The sequence below is a fragment of the Moschus berezovskii genome, chromosome 16 (genome assembly GCF_049115385.1).
Source record: "Moschus berezovskii isolate FMDL1 chromosome 16, NW_MosBer_1.0, whole genome shotgun sequence".
NCBI classification, from domain to species: Eukaryota; Metazoa; Chordata; class Mammalia; order Artiodactyla; family Moschidae; genus Moschus; species Moschus berezovskii.
The window spans coordinates 20,020,656-20,041,743 of NC_142475.1; the positions used below are offsets into that span (position 1 = coordinate 20,020,656).

The 21,088-nt window shown below is 51.5% G+C and overlaps 1 non-coding gene across 1 annotated transcript; it reads left to right on the top strand.

The window, feature by feature from the left end:
• Nucleotides 1-15,340: 15,340 nt before the first annotated feature.
• Nucleotides 15,341-15,412, top strand: TRNAE-UUC (transfer RNA glutamic acid (anticodon UUC)). Its single transcript has one exon. It is a non-coding gene; the product is annotated as a tRNA-Glu (tRNA).
• The last annotated feature ends 5,676 nt before the right edge of the window (nt 15,413-21,088 follow it).

Here is a 21,088-nt window from a genome sequence, read left to right on the forward strand (position 1 = left end):
TCATGTAATCCTTCCATCAGCTCTGTGAGGTAAAGGCAAATACCGTCCCATCTCACTGATGAGGAAACCAAGGCACTGAGGAGCTTAAGAAATCTGCCCAAGATCACACAGCCAGGAAGGGATATAAATGGGATTGGAACCCTGGCAGCCCGACTCCACAGGCTGGGGGATCTGACCTGGATTTTGGCCTGCTTCTAAAATTAACAGGAAAGCAGTGGGGGTGCGGGGGTGGGGGGGTGCGTGGAAGCAGACTCGGTAGGGAGGAAGATTTGATGGAGATCATGTGATCCCAGTGGCCTCAATTTTTTTTCTTCCAGTGGTAGGAGACAGAAGCTAAGCGTTAGTTAGGCCCGGGGTCGGAAGGGAGCACGCAGAGAGTGATGAGGCCCAGAATAGTAAGTGGTTTAGCCCCAAGGCTGCTACATGTGCTGGCAGGTGGTACCCAGTTGGGAGTCTGAGCCTCTAGTGATGCCAGCACTGTGGTGCCCTTCCCAGCAGTGCTCGGGAGCCAAGAGAGGGAGGAGGCCTGGCACCGGCTCCAGGCTAGGAAGGCTTGCCAAGGGGGTACCACCAAAGGGTGGGGAGAAGGGCACTGGGTCCTGGTGAACGTCTGTCATTCCTGACTTGGCTGTGTCCAAAGGGAGGCCTGCACCCATCCCATGGTGGTCACCCCTGAATCTCAGAGCTGGGACCTGGCCTGCTGTGTGCTCACGGTCCCCAGAGAGGATCTGATTCTAGTCGAGCCTGGAGTTCAAGCCAGAGTCCCAGAGGGTAGGAAGTAAGAGGGGCTGAGAGACAGGGTGTAAAAAGCAGAGGGAGGGAGTGAGGGGTGACGGGGCAGGGTGCCAAGGAAAGTGAAAACGGAGATGTGAGTGCTGGGGTAGAAGGACCCCTCAGGGTCTGTGCAATCCTGCTTGGGCAGGCTTGGGGGGCTTGAAAGGACTTGGGCTTCCCTGGTAGCTCAGCTGGTAAAGAATCTGCCTGCAATGCAGGCGAGAGATCTGAGACCCCAGTTTGATTCCTGGGTTGGGAAGATCCCCTGCAGGAGGGCATGGCAACCCGCTCCAGTATTCTTGCCTGGAGAATCCCCATGGACAGAGGAGCCTGGTAGGCTACAATCCATGGAGTCGCAAAGAGTTGGACACGACTGAACACAGCACAGCACATTTTACACCCTCATCCACACCCGTATTCCTATGCCAAAACTTAACGGAAGTGTCTCAGAACTTTCCCTTTGTCCTTAAGAGTAGGGACCTCTGAAGGAGAGGCTAAAACAGGAGTTGCCTGAATAGACTTTTCTTTCCATGCAACCCCAGCACAGCCCAGAAAACCCACACAGGGGCACCAGCAGGAAGTATCTTCCATGGCTGAAGAACTCTTCAGAGAGAGAAATCCTGGTGAATGGGCTGGGACAACCAGCAATGGGGGAAATGTTAATTTTACGCAACCCACATTTACAGAGCTCCTAATATATACCAGGCACGATCTGAACAGGACAGGTGGTGTGACCTTGTGTAGCAGCTCCCAGAGCACCTTCTCTAGGATGGTAACCATCTCCTGTTTTTTAAAAAGGGGGTAGGGTTCCCAGATGCAAATAAGTCTGGGAAACACTAGGTTAAAGAGAGTTAAACAGATTTATTCCCTGCAGGACTTGTCAGAGCCTTTAATCTGTCACTACGCTCCAAGACATTCCATGAATTGGAACTGAATTTAGGGTACTTCCCTGCCCCCCCCCGCCCCAGGCCTGCTTGACCACAGATTTCTCTCATTCCTGGCAGACCTAGGACAGGAACACGTGATCCACAAACACGTGTCGAGAAGCGTAACATGGTGGCAGAGTTCAGCTGTGAAGTCAATCACAAGACCTGGCTCCCAACGCAGGCTCCGAGGTGGGGCCTGAGGCAGGCTGCTCCAGTCCCTGCGCACTGTGTCCATTTTCCCACCTGTCAACTACAGCTCAAGCACAGTGTCTCCCTTGTGCAGTTGTTAGGGTTTTAATGCCTGTGAAGCTGGGAGTGCGGTGCCTGACACCCAGAAACCACTGACTCAAAGGACACTGGCCTGGCTTGAGAGACCCCCTCTGTCTGCTCTAAAATACTATGACTTGCTGGCCTAAAAACCTCTGCTTGGGGGCCAGGGTCAGAGCTCCTGGCTTCTCCAGGAGCTAAGGGGACATCAGTCTCAAATGGCTGTCAAATCCTGTGACAAGACCAGGGAAAGAGCAGTCATGGGGGATGAGGGTGGGGAGGGGGGAGGAGGAGGGGAGAAGGATGGGAATAGGGGCGGGAATGGGGGAGGGGAGAGCAGGAATGGGGAGGGGGAAGGGCGGAAATGGGGGAGGGGAGAAGGAATGGGGGAGGGGTCGGGGGGAGGGGTGGGGAGGGGGAGGGAGGTACTTCCGTTTCCATTCCCATCAGCGAGCGGAGGCTCTAGGACTCTGCGGTCGGTGGGCTGGATTGACTTCTTGGACAGGGTGGCGACAGGCCGGGAACGGCCGGCCAGCCACCCCCGCCCGCAGGGCCCCAGGATTGCGGCGGCCCGAGTGGGCACACCGGAAACCTCCCCAGGCCGGGCAGGCGCTGAGCAGCTGCGGGACTTGGCCCGGGCCCAGCCCTGTCCTTCCTGGAGGTGGCCGCTGGCGGGGAGATTTACCAGAAACGCTCCAGGGCCGCCGCTCGGGCTGACGTCAGCGCCTCCGGAGGGCGTCGGGCCTGGGGGATTTCTAGCCCCCGGGGTGTCTGGGGAAAGGATGCCTCCTCTTCCAAGTGCAGCGTGCCACTTCTTCAGGGCCTGAGAGAAGTGGGAACAGATGGTGGTGCCTTAGGAGGGAGGGAGTTTGAACTGGGAGACATCGGGTAAGGGCCAGGTCTCCACCTTGGGACTGGGGGGCGCTGCTACCCAAGTTCCAGACCCCACCTGTTCCCTCTGGCCCCTAAAAACCACACAGCGGTGTTCCCCACGCAGGAGAGACCCCTCTGTACACTTGACTGTCTGCCTTCACATTTATTTAGTAGGCTTTCTTTTATTCTCTGAACCCAGGGATGGGGGGTGGGGGGGGCGGCGAGTGGAGATAATGGCCCCCCAGAGACACCTGTGAAGTACTGCGATCCCCATTTTACAAGACCCAAACAAAGGTTGAGCATCCTGCCCAAGGTCAACCGCTGCCCTGGAATTTGAACCCACATCATTCATTGTCAACGCTCGCTCTAGGTAGGAGGAAGTTTAGGATCCCCAGTTTACACTTCTGGTTTATTGGGGCAAGGGGGAGAGAAACATGCCTATAAAGCAACAGAGCATCTCTGATGGAAGGAATGCTTTCTGTCCTTGTGAAGGGAAAAACATTGTAGAGCCCAGGTGTGCGAAGTTTTGTTGGCTGCCTCTGAGGACTTAACGGTTTTTCCAGGAGCGTGCCCCATTACCACCAGACAATTCAGACAGCCCCCGCCCTCCCCCTGCTTCTGGGCTGCCCCCCGCCCCCCCAGCTCTCCCCTAGTCTCTTTTTCTAGCCAGCGTGAGGCCTGCAGAGCTCATGGCCTCGGGCCCAGGGCTCGCCTTGCCTCGCCTCCTTTCTTGGCAGCCACTAGAGCTCGCTGCAGTTTTTGGCCTAGTAAAACCCTTTCTTGCCTCCCCAAGGGAGAGTTTTGATTGGCTTCATCTGGGATGACCTCATCCTCTAGAATTTGGGGATGTTCCCATTTTCCACGGCTCCACCTTTAGCCAAGGAGTTCCCCTCTGGCCATCTTTTCTCTGAAGGCCACCCTACCCCAACCTGCCCGAGCTTTGGAATCCCCCAGACTCACTTGGGCAGGCCAGTGTGTGCCCGAGATTCCTGTTCTTTTTCCACACCAGCATTCCTGGGTGGTCTTGGCTGCTCCCAGCTTTGTCCAACCCCTCCCGCGTGTTCCCTCCACCCTCAGAGCCCACCCCTCCCCTCCCCAGGCCTCCGCTCCAAGATTCATAGGAGACTGCATTATTTAAAAAGATCACAATAATTCTCCTGTCAGCTCTTCTTTAAGATCATCTCACTTGATCTTCATAATAATCCTATGATACAAAGATTGTCATCCCCAGTTGACAGATGAAGACACAAAGTCTTTGAGAGTTGATGTAAACTGCTCAAGATGAACAGCTAGTAGGGATGGAGTCTGGATCCAGACCCAGGCATGTCTGGCTCCAAAGCCACCACATGGTGCTTATCGCCTTGAGAAATACTGCTGGCTGCACCCACATGTGTGATCCTGCCAGCCACAGTGCCGGCTCTCTTGGAAGGATCATCAACAAATCCCATTAGCTCTAACCTTCCAAAAATCTCCAGAATCTGACCACTTCTACCACAGCTCCTTGTCTGAGACAGCACCGCCTTCTACCTGAATTTATTGAAATAGTCTAGGAGGTCTCCTGCTTCTGCCTTCTCTCCACACGGCAGCTATAGTGGCCCTTTAAAATAGTCCCTTTGATCCTGTCCCTTCTGTGCTCAGAGCCCTCTGGTGGGTCAAAGCCAAAGTCCCTCCATTGGCCCAAAAGACCCTCCACACCCACAATCCCACCCACCTCTCTTCTTCCTCCCACTGTGGACTCTGATTTCACTTCTTACTGTTCTCACACTCTTACCCACTCTGGCCTCCTTGCTAGTCCTTGCAAACTCACAGTAAGTTCCTGCCTCAGGGCCTTTGCACTTGCTGTTCCTACTATCTGAAAGTCTCCTCCCCCAGTAACTTCATGACTCAGTCCCTTATCTCCTTGAGGTTTTGCTCATATCTCACCTTTTCGGGGAGTCTTTCCCTGTTCACTCTATTTCCTCCATCCGGCTTCAAAACCCTCTCCACGCCCTCTTTTTCCCTCCCCATAGCCTGCTATCACCAAGTGATAGTATTTTACTGATTCATTAGGTAATTGTCTGCTTCCCCTACTGGAATGCAAGATTCATGCAGATAAATATTTTTCTGTTTCTTTTTTCACTGCTATATTCCCAGAGTCTGGAATAGTACTTTGCACATAGTAGATGCTCAATAAATCTTTGTAGGAGGGAGGTGTTGGCCAGCTAATTTCAGATGGTGCCAAACAGAAGGGCATAAGTATGTGGGCAGGCCTGTGAGCCTCCTGGTCATGCCTTGTGAAAACTGAAGCTTGGGGCCCAGAAAGAAGTGGCCTTTGACCTCTCATGCCTCCTCTGTGGCTTCAGGACCCTGTGTTGTTTGTTTTTGGCAGGGCTAGGTCTTTTTTGTGACACACCAGCTCAGTTGCCCTGTGGCATGTGGGATCTTAGTTCCCCAACCAGGGATCAAACTTGCGTCCCCTGCATAAGAAGGCAGATTCTTAACCACTGGAACACCAGGGAAGTCCCACGACCAAGTGTTGACTTGAGTCTCTGGAGAAGCCAGTCCGGGAGGGTTCCTGGGAGGCAGATTCTGAGATGAGTGAGAGTGGAGGAGGGTCGAAAAGGACTCTGAGGAGCAACGCTGAGGAAGGGAGGGCAGGGGCAGGGGCGGACATCAAGCTGCGGTCTAGGCCCAAGGACAGTCCCAGCCAACCCCACAGAGGGCTCTGGAGCTGAGGCGGCCCCTCAGAATTGCCCATGTGAGGCCAAGTTGCAGGCCTTCGATATCCCAGCCTAGGTCTTACTGGCTGGGGGCCAGCCCTTGGGTGGGGTGAAGTGAGGCACCCCTCTCAGCAAGTCCTTTCTTGGAGGTTCTCAACCATTCTATCACAGGACCCTTGGGGGGGTCTGCCTTGTCCAGTGACCACCTCATCCACCTGTGGGGTCGCCAAGATCCAGGATGACCTGGGTCCTGGGGTTACTCAGGCCTGGTTTAACACACTCGTTCAGAGATGACCAGCTCCCAGTGAGAGAACCAAGACAAAGCCTGACTAAGCTTAAGAGTCGTGTGCAAGGTGCTCTTTAAAAAACAGGGGTGGTGGGCATGAAGGCGCATGTACTTGAATCATGATGAAGCGTCGAGCATTTCACCCACCTTCCCTCCTCCAGCACCTCCTCCTGTCTCTCTGTGGCACCTGCAGGTCTCTCCCTTGACACATGGAATGATGGTGTCAGATGTCGCTGTGAGAACCAGAAAGTGAGGGGTCGCACACTCATTAGCATGAAAACAGAGGTGCCCTTTCCCGTCTCTTGAGGAAGGGCTGTAGGGGTCGGCGGTGCACTGGCCAGGAGCTTGTGGTTCCTGCAAAAGTGGTCAATGAAGATGGGAACGTTTCTCTATCAAAGCCAACGTCTGTCAACATCTGCATGGAGAAAATCCTTGTGGTATTTGTATATCTCTCAGAGGCGAGCATAGAAAATAAGAGATTATACTTAGGAAATCTTCAGACGTGGTAGGTGGGCACATCCTGTGTGGCCGCCAATCTCCATTCCTAGATATGTTCTATAGAAGGGAGCCAGACAGCCAGAAGAGCCAGATAGGAGGCGGGATGGGGTCTTGGTTAAGAGCTGCTATCAGATAGTCTAGGTTTTTAATATTGTCTCCATCACTTATCAGAACTGATGTCTTTATGTTGTAGACTGAATTGTTGAAGTCCCCAAAGTGTTAATTGCTCAGTTGTGTCTGACTCTTTGTGACCCCAAAGTTCCCCCCAAAATATGTTAAAGTCCTGACCCCCCAGGACCTCAGAATGTGGCCTTATTTGTAAATAGAGTCTTTGTAGAGATAATCAAGTTAACATGAAGTCATTAGAGTGGACCCTACTCTAATATGACTGCTGTCCCTGAAAAAGGGAAAATCTGGGACTTCCCTGGTGGTCCAGTGGTTAGGACCTCGCCTTCGAATGCAGGGGCTATGAGTTCAATCCCCGGTTGGGGAGCTAAGATCCCACATGCCTTGAGGCCAAAAACATAAAATAGAAGCACCCTGGAGAAGGAAATGGCAACCTACTCTAGTATTCTTGTCTGAGAAATCCCATGGACAGAGGAGCCTGGCAGGCTACAGTCCATGGGGTCCCAAAGAGTCAGATATAACTTAGCAACTAAACCACCTCAAATAAATGGTAGCAAGATTTCATGTCCACACACACAAAAAAGAGTAGAAGCAACATTGTAACAGATTCAATAAAGGCTGGCTTTTTTTTTTTTTTCTTTTAAGAGAAAATTTGGAGACACAGACACACACGTGGAGAATAGCACGTAAAGGGTGAAGGGTGAGACTGGGGTGAGGTATCTATAAGCTGAAGAATGCCAAGGGCTGCTGGCAACCCTCAGAAGCGAGGAGAAAGGCATGCATGGAATGGATTCTTTCTCCCACCCCCCAGAACCAACCTTTCTGACACTTTGATTATGGACCTCTAGCCTCCAGAACGGTGAGGCAATATACTTTCTGTTGTTTTAGGCACCCTGTTTGTGGCACTTTGTATGGCAGCCTCAGCAAACTAATATACTGATAAGTTTCTTAAGTTCACAGAGCCTCTGTTTTCTCATCTGTAAAATGGGGTTTCTATTATTTACTCCACAGGGTTGTATGGATTACATGAAATAAAACCATCTCTGTAGTAATTTCAGGCACAGAGTAGGTGCTTTCTCGGGTCAGTGGTGGTGGCTTAGAAGTTGGAGCAGCTCATGGAAAGTGGAAAGTGAAAGTCGCTCAGTTGTGTTCGACTTTTTGCAACCCCATGGACTATAGAGTCCATGGGATTCTCCAGGCCCGAATACTGGAGTGGGTAGCCTTTCCCTTCTCCAGGGGATCTTCCCAACCCAGGGATTGAACCCAGGTCTCCCACATTGCAGGTGGATTCTTTGCCAGCTAAGCCACCGGGGAGCAGTTCATAGCAGAGGTCTCTTCCATCCTGAGTGTACTTTTAATTCTGTGATCCACACTCGGGGTTCGATGAGTTCCCGCACCTCAGTACCCAACCCCCATCTGTTTTTTACCACTGTCCCAGATGAAGAAAACCAACAGCAGTTCTGTATTCTGAAGGCTGCCAGTTAAAATGACAGCTGCTCAGTGGTCCATGTGTTGGGAAAGATGGGGAGGACTGTCTTCAGAGGCTGCAGCAGCCTTCCTGGAGACCATTGTTAACCCTGACCCTGAAACCCTGCCTGGTGGCTTTTAATACACAGACGGGGAGGAAGAAGAGGATTCTGCGTCAGCCCTTCTGGATATTTAAAACGATTTTCAGTCAAAGAGACAGCATCATTATCGTCGGTAACAGATACCTAATGCTATCCCTCATCCTCAAGCAGCCCAGCACAGAGCTCCAAGGAATGATTTTGAATATTCTGGTTTGCTTCAGAGAAAAGGACGGCGTGAGATCAAGCATCGTGTACTTCTGAAGTCAAAGGTGAACAAAATGACTGTTAATTAGATGTCTACTTTTTCTATAGCCAACCTTCTATGCCTTGACATGTTGTAAGAGTTGTGTGTGCATTTTAATATGTGACACATACACTTGAAAGTTTGTTGCAACCCTTTATATAATCAAAGTGATACATAGATTTTTGTAGGACTTGGAAAATAATTTTACTCCTTTGAATAACTGTGGAGATTTACAGTTACTATGGCATTGACTTATGGTATATGCTTGGCTGTATCTATGATTCATTTGTTCAGGAACCTCCAATTGTAACATTATTCCTTTTGAAAGCTTTTCTACTTCCCCCTAACACTCTGGAGTTCATCTTTCTTTTTCCACTTTGCTTCTACAGCTTGTGTTGTTAATTTTATATTTGAACAAAAACATCCACCACAATAAAAGCTTTTACTGCGGTGGGGGTGGGGGCATTGCATGAGGGATGCAGGCTTATTTTCTAAATCTTGGAAAACACAGCAGAATATGAAAAAGAAAATAAAACCTCCCAGAGTCAAAACATCTTGGAGTCTTTTTCTTGTCTTTTTTCTACATCTGAGCATGAATAAGAAGCACGTGTTTAAGAGAAACAGGTGGGACTGGAGTGCTGTGCTTGAGGGAAAACTGGGACATGCCTAGGCTTGTGTAGGGGAAATGGTGAGACAGCTGCCAGAAGCTGATGCTGCTGAGGAAGTGCAGAGAGAGGAGCCTTCTGGGGGAGACAGATCCCAGGGTGGAGACCGTCAGGCAGCAAGAGAGCCTTTGGTGACTGGAAAGGGGGAAAGCCTCAGTGCTTCCTCAGAACCTGTGGGATCGGGTCTGAGCTGTGTGTAAAGGTGGTCCTAGACAGCCACGTCAGCCACTGCAGAGCCGTTTCACTGAAAGGCTGTAAGACAGGGGCTCCACCAGCCGCGGTTTATGGCTCCCTGATGGGGTGTGACGCTGACGGGGAGGGGAGTGCCCTGGGACATTACCCCAGGGCCACAACCTGCTTCTCTATCTGCCCCGGGTACCCCGAAGGGGTGCAGTCCACAGGCCACAGACCGGAGCGGGGAAGAGGAGGAAACAACCACTGGAATCACGTGCTCGGGGCAATGCCTGTACTTAGCCCTGAGCCCACGTGAGACACTGCAGGAAACGTCCAGAAACACTTGGAGACTTTGCAGAGCAGACGGGAGCCAGAGTGTGAACCTCAGGGGTCTTTCACTATGATGAATTGGTTCGTGACTCCAGCAAGACAGTGAGACCCCTGAAAGCAGAGCCCTGTCACATTAACTTTAGCTTCCATCACTTAGCCTTTGGTGTATTCAAAAGTGCTCAATACACTACATTTTTTGCTGACTAAATACAGCCTTTTTTTTGATAATCTGATTTATGACATCGTTTCCAGAAACATATGATAAAAAATGGGACTCCCTGGACAGGAAAATGAAGTTGGATATGCTGATCACACATTTGGCCTCAAGAAATCTTGGCATTCTCTTCCCCTGAATTCTGTGGGTCTCTGTGATTCATAAGGTCCCAAAACATCAAGGACTAGACAGAAGCCAGAGCGGAATCATGGAGAGAAGAAGAGAGCTCAGAACCTCCTGAGCCAACTCCTCAGATGGACGAGAACCTGGGGACCTGGCCTTTGCTAGTGAACTGGAGGATATCAACTGTGTGCCAAGCACTGTGCTATAGTCAAAGCTATGGTTTTTCAGTGGTCATGTATGGAGGTGAGAGTTGGACCATAAAGAAGGCTAAATGCAGAAGAAGTGATGTTTTTGAACTGTGGTGTTAGAGAAGACTCTTGAGAGTCCCTTGGACTGCAAGGAGATCCAACCAGTTCTTCCTAAAGGAAACCAGTCCTAAATATCCATTGGAAAGACTGATGCTGAAGCTGAAGCTCCAATGCTTTGGCCACCTGAACAAAGAGCCAACTCATTAGAAAAGACCCCGATGCTGGGAAAGATTGAAGGCAGGAGGAGAAGGGGATGATGAGGACAAGATGGTTGGATGGCATTACTGAGTTTGAGCAAGCTCTGGGAAAGAGTGAAGGACAGGGAAGCCTGGCTGCAGTCCACGGGGTCACAAAGAGTCAGACACGACTGAGCAACTGAACAACAACAAACCACTGTGCTGGGTATCCCGGGGGCTCCGAGAGAAACAGAGCATAATCTTTGACCTTGGGGAGTTTATCATTAGTCAGAGAGATTAACTGGTTAAGTACCTCTGTGCTACAGAATCTTTCAGAGCAGTGTGGAACCAGGAAACTGCAGGCATAGATGATGTGGTAGGAGGATCTGGGAAGGCAGAGACCCTGAGGGGATCAGAGGAAGGAGAGGGATCGTGGAGAGGGTGGGGGAACAAGCAGACATGGAGGACAGTGTCATCTTGGGGTCGAGAAGGAAGACTTCCAAGTCAGCAAGTGGATACCAGTCCAGCCCTACCCCTTTCTAGCTGTGTGACCTTAGGGTGGTTCATTTGCCTATCTAAGCCTTGGCGTCTGTAAAATTGTGCTTACCTCACAAGGTTGTTGAGGAATAAGCAGAGGCAATATGAGTGAGGCACTTAACCTCGTGCCAGGTGCATAACAAGCACTTAACAAGTGTCAGCGTGGTTTTTGTTATCAGGAGCGGCTGGTCGGATCTGGAAAGATGGGGAACCTGGTGGAGCTTCTGGAGCAGTTCAGTTCAACTGAACGAGTGTTTGTTAAGGACCGACTATGTGCCAGGTGGACCTCCCAGGTGGCTCAGAGGTAAAGAATCCACCTGCAATGCAGGAGCTGCGAGTTTGAGCCCCGAGTCAGGAAATGGCAGCCCACTCCAGTATTCTTGCCTGGGAAATTCCACGGACAGAGGAGCCAGGCAGATACAGTTCATGGGATCGCAAAAGAGTCAGACACGGCTGAGACACTAAACCACAAGAACAACGTGTCAGCCACTGTGCTCGGCTCCAGGTAGTGGGCACAAGGGCCCTTCTCTCAAAAGAGCCAACAGGCAAATGGGGCTATGAGCAACAGACAGATATAATTCCAGTAAAGCAGGGAATTTGCGGGGTGCTCTAGGCTCACCGATGAGGCACGGGGCCACGGCTGCAAGTAACTGGAGAGCCCTTTCCTGGGAGGTACCTCTCGGCTGAGATCTAGGTAAGAACAGGGAATAGCCCGATGGGTAGAAGGGGTGGGGCAGAGAGGGCAGGGAGTGTCCCAAGCAGAAGGAAGAAACTTTCACCTCCCGGAGAACCCACTCTGTTCAAGCCAGTGCAAGTCAAGTTCACTGTCTGGATCTAGTGAGATGGGGCAGGAGTGGTAACTGGTGGTAAGAGCTCCCCTGAGGGACACGGAGGAGCCCAAAGGAGAGTGCCGTGAGCTCACTGTGCTTGAGAAGGTCACCGCAATGCCTGATGGGAGCGGGCAAGGCCAGAGCAGACAGACTATGACATTTTGTGATCATTCAGGTGTGAGGCCAGGGCGGCCTCAACTAGGGTGGTGGGAATGGCGTCAGAGGGACAGATTCCAGAGTTACTGAAAAGCACAAGTGACAGGAGCCGGTCCTTGTCCTCAGGGATCTGACATGCACACTAGTTTACATTCGATGCCTGAAAGATACTTGTAGACCCAGCAAGACGGGCAGCGATGGAGCAAGGGGTGCTGGAGGGGTACAGAGGAGAAGGTCCAGCAAAGGCTGGGGGTGGGGCCAGGCCACAGGTAGTGGCTGCTGCTGGGGGTATTAGTGGTGGTCTGGGAGCCACGGGGCAGGGCACGGACTTGTTGCAGGAAGGGGCACCCCCTGCCAGGGCCCGAAAGGGGGCTCTTGTCTAATACTCGGAAATGAATTGTCCGAGGAGACACACTGATGAAGCAAGAGATTTTATTGGGAAAGGGCGCCTGGGTGGAGAGCAGGAGGATAAGGGAACCCAGAAGAACTGCTCTGCGATGTGGCTCACAGTCTCGGGTTTTATGGTGATGGGATTAGTTTCTGGGTTTCCTTTGGCCAATCATTTCAACTCCGGGTCCTTTCTGGTGGTACACGCATTGCTCAGCCAAGATGGATGCCAGAGAGAAGGATTCTGGGAGATGGCAGGACACATGGCATTTCCTTTTGACCTTTCTTAAACTGTTCCGGTTGGCAGAGGCTTGTTAGTTCCGTATTCCTCACTGGGACTTCCTGTTGTAAAAGAACTCACAGGAATGCTTACCATGGTACCTGGCCAGGGTGGGCGGTTTCAGTCAGTGTGTTTCCCTTAGCAGATTGATGCTGTCCTCAGGATCCCAGCAGGGTCCCATTTGATGACACAGGTTGCAGAGATCTTCATGGGTCCCTGACAAGAAAGGAAGCAGTGGAAGTGACGTGGAGGAGGAAGCAGCCCTGTGGAGGTGATTGCAGTGGGAAAGAGCTAGAGCCCAAAAGGGCAGATGTGCTGGTCTGGGCCCAGGGGAGGAAGAGGAGGAGGCGGGGGAAGGAGAAACTTTGCAGGAAGTGACTTGGCCGATGGAGGGAAGCAATCCTTCACAGCTCAGGGGACCAGGCTGCAGCAGTGGCCCTATCAAAACAGGGTGGCTGGAACCAGAGCAATTTGGCACCCTGTGCAATGAGGTCATTTCGACGGCCAACCTTTCCTGCGTGGAGACAGGCAGATGTCACGATGCCACTTCACCCCCACTGTCACCACCGTTCATGTTGTAGACCCCCATTTTACAGAGGAGGCAAAGAAATTCACTCAGGAGCACAAGTGATAAGAAGTTTTGTCAATACCTCAAGAGCCGACAGTGTGAGTTAGGGGTAACTATGAACCAGGAATGACAGAAAGTCAAGAGGAACTAAACAGACTCTTGATGAAAGTGAAAGAGGAGAGTGAAAAAGCTGTCTTAAAACTCAACATTCCAAAAACTAAGATCATGGCACCTGGTCCCATCACTTCATGGGAAATAGATGGGGAAACAATGGAAACAGTGACATTTTATTTTCTTGGGCTCCAAAATCACTGTGGACAGTGACAGCAGCTGTGAAATTAAAAGACACTTGCTCTTTGGAAGAAAAGCTATGACAGACCTGGACAGTGTATTAAAAAGCAGAGACCTCACTTTGCCGACAAAGGTCCATCTAGTCAAAGCTATGGTTTTTCCAGTAGTCACGTATGGATGTGAGAGTTGAACCATAAAGAAGGCTGAGCACCAAAGAATTGATGCTTTTGAACTATGGTGTTGCAGAAGACTCTTAAGAGTCCCTTGGACTACAAGGAGATCCAATCAGTCCATCCTAAAGGAAATCAGTCCTGAATATTCATTGGAAGGACTGATGTTGAAGCTGAAATTCCAATACTTTGGCAACCTGATGCAAAGAGCTGACTCATTTGCAAAGACCCTGATGCTAGGAAAGATCTAGGGTAGGAGGAGAAGGGGGCAACAGAGGATGAGATGGCTGGATGGCATCACCGACTCAATGGATATGAGTTTGATCAGACTCTGGGAGATAGTGAAGGACAGGGAAGCCTGGCGTGCTGCTGTCCATGGGGTCACAGAGAGTCAGACACAACTGAACAACAGCAACAAGCAATGAACCAGGAAGTGCCTTCCCAGGTGGCGCTAGTGGTAAAGAACGCACATGCCAATGCAGGAGACATAAGAGACCAAGGTTCGATTCCTGGGTCAGGAAGATCCTCGGAGAAGGGAATAGCCACCCTCTATAGCATTCTTGCCTGGAGAATCCCATGGACAGAGGAGCCTGGCGGGCCGCAGTCCATAGGGTCGCAAAGAGTCAGAGACGACTGAAGTGGCAGCACACCTGCATGCGTGAACCAGGAACATGTGCAGACAACATTGGACAGTGCCTGAGAGTGAGCGTTTCAAAGTGTTTCCTGTGACTATCACATGCCAAACACAGTGTCAGGCCCTGGAGATCCTGTGGTTAACAAAACACGAGGTTCCTGCCCCCATGGACCTTAGCGTCCTGTGAGGGAGAGTGACAAGAAACAAAGAAGATGCGCATGAACCTAGGACGCAGATCGCAGGAAGCAGGGCTAGGAAGGGAAGCGGACTCCATATTACAAAGCTGCCAGTCTGACCCTAAGGTCCAGAACCCTGGACCGCAGAGAATCAAGGCATCAGTGATTGGGGGCTGGGTTCTCTGGCTGGCTCGGAGGCAGTACTAGCCATGGGCAACCCCAGGCCATGGTTTCCTCAACAGAAGAAGCAGAGTCAGGTTAGAGTAGCAGCTCTCAAATTGTGTCTTAGCTGAGGAACCTCTTATTCAAACACGATCTTAACCAGAAGCCAAGTCCAATGGGCAAATAAATGTAAGTCCAGCTTGAGGGCAGAATTGCCTCCTCTGCCCCTCCTGATCCTCAGCAGCCCCAAAGGAATCTCACAGATTTCCCACTCGCGAAACCGTGGGATCATAACACGCTTACCATTAAATGGGCACTCACTAAGTAAGAGCTCCACGTAGACAATCTCATTCCGTTCTCTCAACAAAGCTACAAAGTCATCCTTTTACCAGTGAGGAATCTGACCCTTAGAGGGGTTAACAACATTAGCCAAACAGGAGCTGCTTGTCAATCATGGTCTGGCCCTGCCGAGCTGTCCAGCCTCCTGACTCCCACCCCTGATCGCCGCCCCCCATTCACACCCACACATACACACCTTCTTTCTTTAGATCACAGGACTCCATTTCTCACCCCCAGCCTTGGCACACGCTTTTCTGTTCTTCTCCTATGGTGTTACTTCCCTATTGCTGCTGTAACAGACTTTCACACACTAGTGGCTTAAATTAACACAGATTTATCAACTTACAGTTTTGGGGTCAGAAGTCCAAGATGGGTAGGCAAAGCTTCCTTCCTTCTAGAGGCTCTAGGGTAGAATTCATTTCCTTTCCTTTTCCAGTTTCCAGAGGTTTCCATGGCTCACGGCCCCCTTCCATCAACGCCATTACTCTGACCTCTGGTTTTATTGCCGTATCTTCTCTGACCCTCTGCCTCCTCCTTATAAGGACACCTGTGATTACACTGGGCCCACATCGATAATCCAGGAGAATCTCCCATCTTAAGATCCTTAACTGGAGGGAATTCCCTGGTGGTCCAGTGGTTAAGACTTGGGGCTTTCACTGCCATGGCCCAGGTTCGATCCCTGGTCAGGGAACTAAGATCCTACAAGCTGCACAGTGTGGCCAAAAAAGAAAAAAACAAAACCCTTAAGCGAATCACATCTCCCTTGCCATGTAAGGGAACATATTCACAGATTCTAGGGATTAGAACGTAAACATCTTTGGGGGCCATTATTCAGTCAGCCACATCTTATAATTCCACTCATCCCTCAGATCTGAGCTTGAAGGTCAGGTCCTCAAGGAAGCTACCCCTGACCCTTCTGATAAGACCATCCTCAGTTGGGTTCTCAGAGCAGGCTGGATCTCTCCCTCACTTTGCTTGTCACGGTCATAATTTAGCATTTGTTTGGATAGTATTTGAGTCTAACTAAACATTAAGAGTGCTGTGTTGTGCTTAGTCACTCAGTCATGTCCGACTCTTTGTGACCCCATGGGCTGCAGCCTGCCAGGCTCCTCTGCCCATGGGGATTTTCCAGGCAAGAATACTGGAGGGGGTTACCATGCCCTCCTCCAGGGGATCTTCCCAACCCAGAGACAGAACCCAAGTCTTCCACATAGCAGGTGGATTCTTTACCACCTGAGCCACCAGGGAAGCCCAAGAATACTGGAGTGGGTAGCCTATCCCTTCTTCAGGGGCTCTTCCCGACCCTGGAATTGAACTGGGGTCTCCTGCATTGCAGGTGGATTCTTTACCAGCTGAGCTACCAGGGAAGCCCAAACATCAAGAGTGTCGGGAGTCCTTTTGTGTTTCTGTTTGTATTTTCAGCAGAATTTGGCACACAGTAGGGGTTCAATTAACATTTGTTAAATAAATTAATGAACAAATGGATGAACTTGCCTAGAGTCACAGCAGCAAGTAGCAGAGGCAGGTTCTGAACTTGGGCAGTGGGTTCCCAGAGTCCTATATCCTTAGCCTTGCACAAGCTTGCCTCTCACAGACCTCCAGTAGCCCAGGCTCAGGGGGTGTGGTTAAGTCTTCCCAGGTACTGGTTGCCTGGCCAACCCAAACTCGAACCCCTCCGCCCTCCTCCGGCCCCCACGCCCCTCCAGTCTGACCGTCTGTGATTTAGGACTTGAGTCATAGGAGGTAGGACAAGAACTTCTGTGAATGCTGGCCGTGTGGGATTGGGGACCGTGGGTAGCCAAGGCCCCACGGGCCACAGTGGTGGGAGGTGGCACCAGGCCACCAGGAGGAAAGCCCTCCAGAGGAGGCGGTGGGCACCCGTTGGGGTAAGAGCCGAGGGCAGCGCCCTGGACATGCCCATGACGAGAAGCCGGGAGGAGACCACGCCGGCCAGCAAGGAAACGAGCTGTCAGAAATCCGGAGGAGACGTGGGAAAGTGCAGTGTCATGGAAACCACAGAGTGAGCGTGTCCACTGGTTCTGGAAGAGGCGGCTGTTGAAGCATCAGGCGGCTCCGTGGGGCGGGAGTGGGAGGCCCGGGGCCACCTGTCCTCCAGCTCTGACGCTCTTCAGCAGGGTGACTTCAGCAAACTGCATGGGAGCCGAACCATCAGGCAGAGGCTGAGTGGGCGCTTCAAGGATTCAGGAGGAAACCAGCCGAGACCACACATTTCCGGATCTGGCAGGGAGAGAGGGGGGCGGTTGCTAGGAGCGGCGCTGCAGACCAGGGGAGGCCGCACGTGGGTTTGCAGGCACCTGGGCAGAGCCTGGGAGGAAGCGTGGGGAAGCCGGGGAAAGGGCATGCCGTGGGGGCTCACCGCTGGGCTGGGACCGTCCGGGCATGAGTCAGCGCCCACATGGCTTGTGGCTCCCGGCCGGCCTCCCTGGCGTCTCAACTACCACCTGGGAGCTAAACTCTCTCCCACCAACTTCACCCTGGAATTGCCTTGGAGGGGACCCTGGAGACCCGGGGCTGGGGCCACTGAGTGCAGGACCTCTGCACAGCCTTCTCCTCGCAGGCCAAGGGCTCCCTGGGCTCTGGGAGGACCTCAGAGGGCCTCCTACCCTGGGTAGGGTGTCCAGTGTGAAACCACCCGGGAGGGACTGCATGAAGGAGCTTAGTCCCCCTCCTACCCCACTTCTCCAAAAGTTTCTAGAAAACTGCCTTCCCAACCCCAAGGGACCTGACAACCATCTTTTGAAGATATGAGTCCAAGTTTGTGCTTTGGACCCCTTGAGCAAGCTGATGAAGCCTATGGATCTCTTCTAAGAGTAAGTGTGTAAAATACCAATGAAATCAATTATATTGAAAATTATATATATATATTTTAAACTGAACCTTTAATATCATACCATACATGCTTCTTTATCAAATGCACTAAAGAACAACGTCTGGCAATTGGTCACCATTTTAGAGCTGTTATTCAGTTGCTAAGTCGTGTCTGACTCGTTGTGACCCCATGGACTGCAGCATGCCAGGCATCCCTGCCCTTCTCTGTCTCCTGGAGTTTGCTCAAACTCATGTCCAATGAGTTAGTGATGCTATCTAGCCACCTCATCCTCTGCCACCCTCTGATTTTAGAGTTCAATTCAGTTCAGTCGCTCAGTCGTGTCCGACGCTTTGCGACTCCATGAATCGATGAGCATAAATGACATTCGGAGCTATCTATGATAGTCTAATGTGACATGAAATTGTCTGTGATTTCTTCTAGTGACAAAGTCACAGATCCCATTGCTACCGTGGTCTCTGCCTAAGGTCCTAATGGAAGGAAATGCTCAGTATTTGGTAGGGGTTAGTGAAAATCAAGGTATCATTTTTACCCATCCAAGTCCTTGGATCCCCTGAATTATATCCATGATCTTCAAAAAGTTAAGAGCTTCAGTTCTGTGGCAAGAGTCAGAATCCCCAGTGCCTACAGAGTGCAGACAGGCAGCTGCTGTGCATGGCTGTAGGCCTGGTGCCCTGGAGACCACACACCTCTTTAGGGGCAGCAGCACTGCTGGGATCCTGGAACAGTAAGGTTAATATCACCTAATCTTCACCTTTTAAAGAGATTTCAGAAACACTAATTATTTTGTGACTGCTTCTCATTTTAAATGTTAGCCCCAAACTGACATTTTAAAGGATACTCTGGGGCCAAATATAACACGAGTGCTGGCCTGATGCAGCCTGGAAACCCTGGATTTGGGATCCCTGCTGGATGGGGTTCTTGGTGGAATGTGGATGTCACCCTCTAGGTCTCCAGTCTTCCCATGAGAGGCCTGTTGCAGCGCACGTAACTCACAGCTCCAGGCTAAAAATGTGCTAGGCAATAACCCCAATCCACAGTAAATTACCACATCAAACCTACTAATTGTCAAGTATGCCACCTCACAGGCTCTGTTTCCCTCCTTTGGGCCTGCCCTGGGGGCTGATGGGATCAGGGCTCTGTCCCTCCCTGCCCACCGCCCCCCCCCCCACACACAGACCCCTGCCATGCCTTATTCCATGAAGGGAGCTGGATCTAGAGCCAGACTCCCTAAGTTTCAGCCTTAGCTCTGCCACTTATCAGCCCGGTGACCTTGAGAAGTCATACATCTTTCTCACCCCCTACAGGGCCGTGTCTACACAAATGACTTGGTGGGACAACGGCACTTGTAAGTTGCAGGATGCAAGGATGCAGGATGCAAGGGAGTTTCTGATTCTCCCCACCTGGTTTCTTATTGTCTTCTACTCTGATCAGCTGAGTCCCTGTGGGGTGAGGGCCTAAGACACAAAGGAAACCATGTGTGTCCCCAAATACTACACTCTAGACAGTCCCTGTAAAATACAAGAGTCTCAAGGTGACTGTGACTAACTCGAAGGATGATCCATTTGGAAGGGCCCAGGGCCCGGGACGCTGAGCCCGGTACTTTTCTCTGGCAGCAATGACATCCGGTGTTTTGCAGATCGAAGAGGAGAAGGGAGAAGCTCTGCAGGCCTTGGGGAGGGCTTCTTTCGTTTTGCACACACTTCAGCGGGCCGCCCCCGGGGGTTCACTGTCAGTTTCACAAGGTGCAGACTGCGCTCTCAGCTGCCGGGCCGCTTAGGGGTGGGTTGTGATGGGAGCTGGAAGATGAGCCTGGATAAGATTCCTGCCACCACACTGTCACATCAGAGCTTTCTCTTTTTAAAAAAAAAAAACAACTTCCCTGTGGCTCCGTGGGAGTTTTGCCTGCGGTTTTCCGAGTAATTGCCTCGCCCCCACCCTCTGCGATCTGGGCTGTGGCAGGCGCTGTGCTGACTGGGGGCGGTGACCAACGTCTGCCAGCAGCCGGGAGGGCGGGCTGCTGGGGACACGGGTGGGGGAGCCCCAACCTCCCTCCTCAGGCAGGATGAGAATGAATTAGGGCCCTGGGGAAGTGGGAGCCCCCGGGGAGCAGTTCATGCTGGGTGCCCAGAGGAAAACCGGGGTCCGTGTGGGCAAACGAAACTTCCAAGAGCCACATACACAGGCAGATCCAGGGCTGGGGGCTGTATTTGGAAGGGGAGCTGGAGTCTCAGCCTTAGAGCTGTGAGAAGCTGAGCAGATACTCCTATCTCTCCATACCTCTGAGGCTCTGCCGCGTGTTTTATGGTAAAGATTAATAAATTAATATAGGGAAAGCTTTTAGAACATCTTAGAGGGAAAAATGTTTCTTCTGCACAGAATATGTTTCTTCATCACAGAATACTTCTGACCCCAACATGCAGGCATTTTCCAACTGTCTGGCAATTCTCTAATGCCTGGACACCAACTGGGTGTCCTACAGTTCTGTTCTGACACTAACTGCCCAGCGTTGGCACAGACCCCACAAGTTGTGGCCTCAGTCCTGCAAGACTGCCCCCCCGACCTGAGATGCCAGTCCCAAGTCCCAAGCTGTCGTCTGTACTTCTGACCAGCTGCCTATAAAGTGGGGGCTCCTCCAACCCCTCCTCGGGTTCGATAATTTGCTATCCTGGCTCATAGAACTCAGGGGAACTCTTACTGACATTTCCTGGGTTTTTTTTTATGCAACAAAGGATACAGATGAACAGTCAGATGAAGAGGTTTGAGGATAGCACAGGGCGAGGGAAGGGGGAAAGGGTGTGTTCACCAACCCGGAAGCTCTCCACGGTCGGGGAGTTTTATGGAGCCTTCATCACGTGCTGGGTACTGTGCTAAGTCACTTCAGTTGTGTCCGACTCTTTGCAACCCCATGGACTGTAGTCCTCCAGGCTTCTCTGTTCGTAGGATTCTCCAGGCAAGAATACTGGAGTGGGTTATCATGCCCTCCTCTAGAGGATCTTCCCCACCCAGGGACTGAATCCGAATCTTTTATATCTCCTGCATTGGCAGGCAGGCTCTTTTACCACTAGCACCATCTGGGAAGCTAGACAGGATCAATTAATCTCCAGCTCCTTCATTACATAGACAGGATCGATTAATCTCTAGCCTCTGCTCTGTACCCAGAGGATGGGCAGTGGACTGAAAGTTCCAAGCTTTTATTCATGGTTGATCTCTCTGGTAACCAGCCTCCATCCAGGAACCCACCATGGGGGACTGAACTAGTGCCCTAAGCAGTGAAATTGTGGCATCCTAACTACTGGGCCTCCAGGGGATTCCCCAAAAGACTCTCATCACCCTGGCAACTCCAGGGGATTTAGGAGCTCTGTGTGAGAGACTCCTATCACCCCTCTCACTCGGGAAACCACAAGGGTTTTAGGAATTCTGTACTGGGAACCAGGGACAAAGACCAAATAGATCTGTTATACCACAGCAGGACATAAAGGGTGCATGCAAAGTGGCTGCTCTTATTATTCCATCAGG